Genomic DNA, 6,000 nt, shown 5'->3' with positions numbered 1-6,000 from the left:
TTTTTTTTTTTTTACCCTGGTTGTATAGGTTTTTTTTGATGTCTAATCAGTCCCTCTTATTTGTGCTGAGCACATCTGTTTTGCAAGTTTCTGTCTGCTTTCACAGTAATATAATAATTTCTCTGTCCTTTGTGTGCTGTCTCATACTAAGCAGAACTGAGAAAATGGTGAAAGCGGCAGTGCTTTTTTTGCTGGTTTTCCTTCGGCACTAGATTACATTCACTAAACTCAGCAAATAGCAGAATTCCCTCTAGAGTACTGGAAAGCAGCCCAAATGCTCTACAGTTGCATTTTGCTGGACTATTCTTGTAGCAGGGTTTTCTTTCTTCCTTCTCTCTCTCTCTCTCTCTTCTATGGTCTGTTGAAATACTTTCTGTTGGAACTGCATTCCTGATTGATTCCGTTCTCAGATAGGGACCTCTGATTGTTGAATTTCCCCATATGAACATCCCAAAACAAAAGTAAAAGAGGTGCCCAGTCACTAACTGCAAGTTCAAGTTAAGAAATAATTGACTAACTGGGGAATAAGATGGGCTCAGCTTCAAGTTTTCTTGATAACTAATAATTTGGGGCTGAAATTACCGTCTTAATTTAATAGAAAATCAAGACTGACATTAAGCCTTAGACGCTTAACGTTTGGGTGTGGTTCTGGACTTCTCTGCTGCAACTGGAATCGCCTAACGCCAGACTCCAACTTGATGATTTAATTCAATTGTTAGTAGTAGACTTAAAATATTTTCAGAGACTTAAGGCTAGATTCTTCCCATGGTTACACTGGCATAAATATAGGATAATTCCTTTCATTTTAAAAATTCTAGTCTCTGTAAGTATGCAGACACTTGGACTTTCAGACAGGTATTGTGGTTCTGGATCTTCAGTATCATTTTCCGGTTTTATGCTACTCTGGCAGCCACCTGTGTCTGTTCTAGTACTATTCACCTCACCTCACCTAATTTTGCATGGCAGTAGTGGCCTGTACTTCTCCAAAGGAGAGCACAAGTACGGCATTTGAGCATTCTTACAGCCATAGGTGGCCATGTGTTGCATAGAGCAGCCCAACAACTGCTGTCAGCTACTAAAATTCTTCTGTGGGCTTTGATTTGAGAAATGAAAACTGCAGTTAGTGTGGTTTTCATTCTAATTTAGAGACAGGCTCATAGCTTGGAGTTTTTTGTTTGGGAAAGCCAAGCTTTAATTACGCCAGCTAAAAGTTAGAATAACTCCAAGACCATCTAAATAGCACATTTTTAATTTAGGTACACTTGGGTGATAGCTGAAGATTATAACCTTGTCTCTTTCTCAGCACTGACCTCAATTTTAGTATTTCTTTAGGTAATAGCCACTCTAAAAGGCTTGAACTATGTTATATATTGTTGTAAATAAATGCCTACCTGCTGCTGCTTCCAAGTGAGGAGGAGTCCTGCTCCTCAGGGCCATGTCAAGCATGCCCTGGAGAGCCTTTCCCGTTCTCCCATCAGTGACCAGAGATACCTATCATTGCCTGACCTCAGGAGACTGAACAGAATGAGCGCTCTGCCTCAGTTTCCTGTTTAGTTTTTCCAAATGATTTGCTAGAGATAGTTTGCTATTCCACAACTTCCCAAGGCAAACAGTCTAACAGAAGCAGTCTGTTTAGAGGAACAATTAAAAAAAAAAGGCTCCTTCCTGAATCATCCTCATGTTTGTAAGGGTTTTCAGACTGCCCCAGAAAAGCTCTTGCAAGTCCATTCAGTTTTTTTCTTGAGACAGCAGTTCTTGGCTCTTTCCTCCCAAGTCCTTTTGGACAGGAAATCTGGAGTAGTCCAACTGTAGACTCTAGGCCTCTTTTTGTAGACTTCTTTTTGTTATTTCCAACATCTTTTCCCACCATGTGGTTGTTTAATAACTTTTAAACAGCCCAGTAGCAAGCTTCCTATCTAGTCTACAGGAGAGACTTCTGTAAGACTCTTTGGAGATGACTGAATGGTCTCTCCTTATAGGAAAAATCCCCTCTGTGCCACTGTTGTATGATAATTTACCTTCCTGCCCAGCCATCAGGCCATGGCCAGCAAGAGAGATACAAACAACTAGTCACAGACATAGGTGGGCACAACAACCTTGAAAGTCCAGCCTGCCCTGTGACAGATGAAATTTAGTTTTTGCACTGAACTGGGGCTTACTAGGAGGAGTAAGTTTAATACCTAACTCTGCTATACAGGCTCTATGTGATCTTTGGCATGTTAGTTAGTCTATCTACATCAAATTTTCATACTTGTGAATGTAATAATACTTCATTTGTTCATTTTGTCTGTGTAGGTTTTGAGCTACTCTGGTAGGGACTAGACCCTTAAATCCTGGCCCTAATGTGCTAGGTGTGTTTATCTGTACCATTAGATACTGCTGTAGTAGAAGTACTGAAATATGGAAACAGATTATTTCAGGTAATTGCATCACCTTTGTTTAATCACATGTAAAGCACTTGCTGAAGTACTTAAGGATCTACTGAAAACTTTATTAGGAAAGAGTCACATCTGTCAAATACAGCGTGTCAGTTTTACTTCACTTTATTTCTAAAAATCCATAAAAGTGGAGATCTTTGTGTGTATCTTTTTTTTTTTCTTCTGTCTCTCTCCTCATTTTTGATTTTAAGTTCTGGTAACCTCTGAATGGAGGCAAGCATAGATTTGTGTTGAATGTCCCCTACTAGGCAGACTGCAGTGATGTCTAGCACATGAATATGTTTTAAGTTTTATAAATTATTTTTAGATTCCATTAAAATCTGCTGGCTCCATCTGTATGCACTAAAGATTCCCCAGAGCCAAAAGCAGATAACTTGGGGATGTCCCGTCATTTCAGAAATCCCATACAGCAACTGAGTTGATTAGTTTCTGATTTCCAACAATTATACATTCAGAGCTCCCAAGACTCTTAAAGGACCTACTAAATTTTCACAGAGAATGAACCCCGAAGCCTATTTCTGTTTTGTTTACTTATCATCTTGCCAGGCTACGAGAAGCTTTTGGCACTCAAAGCTGTTTTGCAGCTCACTGTCAGATACCTCTTCAGAGTCTTCATTCTCACTCAGTGTCCCAATATCTTCTGTCTGACATATTAATCATTTTCATTATTGCTGATTGTGATGTTGCCAAAAAAAAAAAAAAAAGTTGAAGAAATAGGTAAATGGCAAATTTGAGTCTTCCTTAATCAAAAAGGAGAGGAGGTGAAACAGGAAAATATTTGTAGGGAATATTGTTTAAACATAGGATTTTCTGCATGATGTGTGAGTGGTTCTTTAAAGATTATATGAAATTAGTATACCTTATGAAGAATAGAGTACTACTTGTCTGTAAATGCTTTCTTGTGGATAGTATGCATAGAAAGATTGTTAGCCATGAAATAATTAAAAGGTGTAGGTGGATTTTGCTTTCCCTGTACTCAATATTTCCCTTCCCAACTTTTTCRTGTTGTGTATCAGAGAAAGGTTTGAGGGGGAAAATGGGATTCCTAGAAGTAAAGTAATTATTAGTGATGTTTTTGGAAATTAAGCAGTGCTAGGAATCACTTTGGGCCTGTCTTTACGTCTGAGTTACTCATCCCAAATTTTTGCAATTGGTCAGATGAAGACACTCTTTCTGTCTGCAAAAACTGACATGGATCAGGTTCCATGATGAGGATGATAATTAGGATTTACACCAATACAACTGAAATTTGTAGTAACTGCATTTGAAAGCAATTACTCTGGATTGACGCAACAGTAAGTGAGAGCTGTGTTCTTGAAAAATGCTGTTGGGATCAAACTGGTGTGAATATTGGCTGACATTTTCCAGTGTCATACAGCAAATAAATGTCAAAATCCTATCATTTTTGGGATGGAGGGGCTGAGTACCTAACGCACAGATAAAAGTAGGTAGCTCTTGTATAGTATCAGTCAATTTTAGAGTGCTTGAAAAATAGACCGATGGTATTACTCCCATTTTTRAATTGAGAAAACTGAGGCTTAGTGTAGTGCAATGATTACAGAAGGCCAGGGCTGGTCTGGGAATAAAGCTCAGGTTTCCTGAATCGCAGTTCCTCAATGACCTTTTTGAGATGAACCCCACTGAATTATCATTAGGGAGGAAACATGCTGAATTGCATTCTCTTAGCAACACTTTGACTGGGAGCATCCTAAAAGGTTTGAAAGTTGAATATTGCCAGCAAGTCTGTTTTGCATAGAAGCAAATCTGGTAGATCTATGGATAAACGTCTTTTCTAAAAAACCTCAAAACCTGATATCTCCTAATTATATTTGTATGTTACAGTATTACCAAGAGCAAGATATTCACCCTTGTAAGTCCCACATGCTTACAGGTAACATCGTGTTCTTATATAAGCTTCCACACATTTCCTATATCCTGGATCTTTCCTCAGTGTTCTTTATTCCAAAATATCTGCTTTTTATAGGGAAGAGCAAGCCTGCTGTAATCTTCTCTCCAATAAGGCATGTGCTGGAAGAAGAGATTGTAACTTTAAATTTTGTTAGTTTTTTTCATGTGATCAACTACTCCTAAAAATGGCAAAATATTGCTGTTTCATGCACACTGAAGGGTTGTAAATAAGAAACTATCCAAAAATACCATAGTCTTTGGCACAGACAAGAATATTTGGCAGGAAGTTTGTCTACAGATAACGCACAAGCCTACTACGTTAAAACTTTGGTTTCTTCTTTTTTTAGTAAGATCAAAAGGTTTCCCACAGTTTTTGGCATGATAATTTGTATTTGAACTGATTTGGGGCACACTGCATGTAATTAAAGTTTATAGACTTATCCAAAACCTCAAATCATCAGCTCCTACACATAAATGCTAACTCATTTATCACATCCTCAGTAGCAAGGGGGAGCAGGCTGTCTCAGAGCTATTTAAAATGCTTTGCTTTCATATTTGCCAAGTTCTTCAATTCTCTGTAGATTTTAATGACTCAGACCTCTAAAATCTCTTCCATACATGGTTAAAGTGTAGCCACTGATCGGGGGCGGAGGGGGAGGATGGAGGGAATAACTTACTGAACCGATAGGGTTTTAAACAAACTTGGGTGGTTTTCTTAAAACAGCGTTTCAGTCCTCTCTAGTCGTATATGTATATTCACACACATGGCATCTCTCAATCTTAATGGTGCTGGAAGCTGATGAAAATAAGTAGTCCATGTATACAGTGAATGCAGTGTGTTCACATCTAGCCCAAACCACCATCCGGGCCCATTGTTGTAGCAGGATCCTTTTCTGAAGTCAGATTTCTACACCTTTCCTTCAGCCTTTTCCTCTCTGTGTCTGTCTTTTACTCATACCGATGAAATAACTTGGCTAGCATCATTGACTTTTTACAGTGTACCCCAATTGCCGATTCATCTGGTTCTCCCCTTACAATAGCTTCGCGCAGACAGCACTTGCTGTTGAGCAGGTTGGTAATGGACGGGCAGCAGAACTATAAGAGCTCTTGCTGTCCATTAAGTTTTTGCATCTTCATGCTTATATTTTTAAAATATCCTCTAGAATAATTTAAAATTTAGACTGAGCTTTCCTCCAAGCAAGAAATATTCAAAGCAGGTGATTTGGACTAGTGCTTGCTAATGTCAAACAAACTGAGTTATCATGCTGTTTGTGCCACTAACCTCTTGTGTCATATTAGTCAAATCATCTAGCCACTATGGGTAGGATTTTCAAAAGCGTACATCACTTATGTAAATCTGTTCCGGTGCAAGCTGATGGAGGCCTAATTCTTCTTTCCACTAAGGCTTCATTACACTGCTTGGCAAGGTAAAGATCCTTAAAACTAGTCTTTTTGTGCTGCCAAAGTGATATAAAGCGGCTCCACGCAAATGCAGATCTGGCCCTGGCAGTTCTTCCATTGACTTCAATGGAAGAAAAATTAAATAAACACAGCAGCCTTTTAAAAAATTCATCTTGTGCATCTTCATTTCCCAGTTGTTAAAATAGGCCTGATAGATACCTCATACAACTGCAGCAAAGCTTAATTAATGTTT

The 6,000-nt window shown here is 38.6% G+C and overlaps 1 protein-coding gene across 1 annotated transcript in view; it reads left to right on the top strand.

The window, feature by feature from the left end:
- Positions 1-6,000, top strand: part of SORBS1 (sorbin and SH3 domain containing 1) — a 136,255-nt gene that overhangs the window by 13,128 nt on the left and 117,127 nt on the right. Inside the window, exon 2 of the mRNA XM_026055855.1 lies at positions 4,281-4,329. The gene's annotated coding sequence lies outside the window, so the exon portion shown is untranslated. The remainder of the gene's footprint in view (positions 1-4,280; positions 4,330-6,000) is intronic.

The sequence above is a fragment of the Apteryx rowi genome, unplaced genomic scaffold (genome assembly GCF_003343035.1).
Source record: "Apteryx rowi isolate R43461 unplaced genomic scaffold, aptRow1 scaffold_126, whole genome shotgun sequence".
Lineage (NCBI taxonomy): Eukaryota > Metazoa > Chordata > Aves > Apterygiformes > Apterygidae > Apteryx > Apteryx rowi.
The sequence above is the reverse complement of the archived record's forward strand: the minus strand, read 5'-3'. Positions and strand labels throughout refer to the sequence as shown.